The sequence below is a fragment of the Vombatus ursinus genome, unplaced genomic scaffold (assembly GCF_900497805.2).
Source record: "Vombatus ursinus unplaced genomic scaffold, bare-nosed wombat genome assembly UNPS02014778.1, whole genome shotgun sequence".
NCBI classification, from domain to species: Eukaryota; Metazoa; Chordata; class Mammalia; order Diprotodontia; family Vombatidae; genus Vombatus; species Vombatus ursinus.
In genome coordinates, this window is record NW_020954556.1 from 22144745 (window position 1) to 22146001 (window position 1257).

The window sequence follows — 1257 nt, forward strand, 5'->3', positions numbered from 1 at the left end:
GTTTAGATTTAAGAAAATGATGGAAAAACATTAATAATGCAAATTAAACTTAAAAGTATGTCTTGTATATGTTACCCCTGCCCCACTCAGTTGTTTAACACATACCCTTGCCCCCATATCTACAATTTTCTAATTGTCTCCAAAGTTATGGTTAGGGCTCCACCCACCATCTCTGTAACTTTCCAAATCAGAATACTTTTCTCTGGCTGCCATTCCACTGTAAGTTGTTGTCTTTTCTATTGGAATGTAGTTACTTGAGGTCAGGGCCTGTCTTTGCTTTTTTATTTTTATCCTTAGAACTTAGATCAGTGGTGGGTACATACTAAGTGCTTAATAAATACCCTTTCATTTATTGATTTATTCTTCAAAACTGGGGCAATCACAATTGGAGATTCATTCAGACCAGCCCCCATTTCCAAACTTATTCTTAAAGCAAGCACAGTATTTTTCACAAAATTTAAAAAGGATTTCTGACCTGTAATTCCCTTTGTAGGGTCAAGACGTTCCATCTCCAGTCTTCCTCATCTACATTTGGCCACTGGACCCAGATGGCTCCGGAGGAGAGAGTGAGGCTGGTGACTATGGACAGCCCTCCCTCACTTAAATCCAATTCATGTCATGGCATCACTTCCCTGATGTCGTGGTCCTCTTGGAGAACCAAGGACAAACAATAATGAGATCTTCCCAGAGATAATGAGGTTAGAAGAGACTTGCTTTAATGAGTATATTTGTGCTTCTGTGGCAGACATCATACAAAGTTGTCCTGTCCTAACACTTCTCTTTCTCAACACCTGCCAAACACGATGCATGTTCTCATTTTTGACAGGAGTATGTACCAAGTTTGCATGGCCTTAAGTAAGATCATTTCCAGGTCCACACAGGATAAATATGGATCTAACCATTTGTGGTCAGCCTCATCTAGGGACCGTGCAAGTCCCATTCCAGCACTACCTGCACTCCTTTTATACCTGATTTCCAGCCAGTTGTTACTTGCCCTTCTGTTTATCCCATCTTAACTGGAGAAGACTCAATGCAGTTACAGGTACAACAGATCTGTCATGTGCTGGACTCTTGACCAAATTTCTTGAACAAATGTTAATCTTGCTTTAAAAAATATGGGCGATGTCCCCTATGTGGCCCTAGGGTAGTGTTCCAACATCATATGGCAGAGTTTGAAATGTGGGCAGAGTTGCCTATGCTTATGAAATCCCATACTACCAACTTCCTGCTAGACGTTTCCACCTTGATAGTCCATAG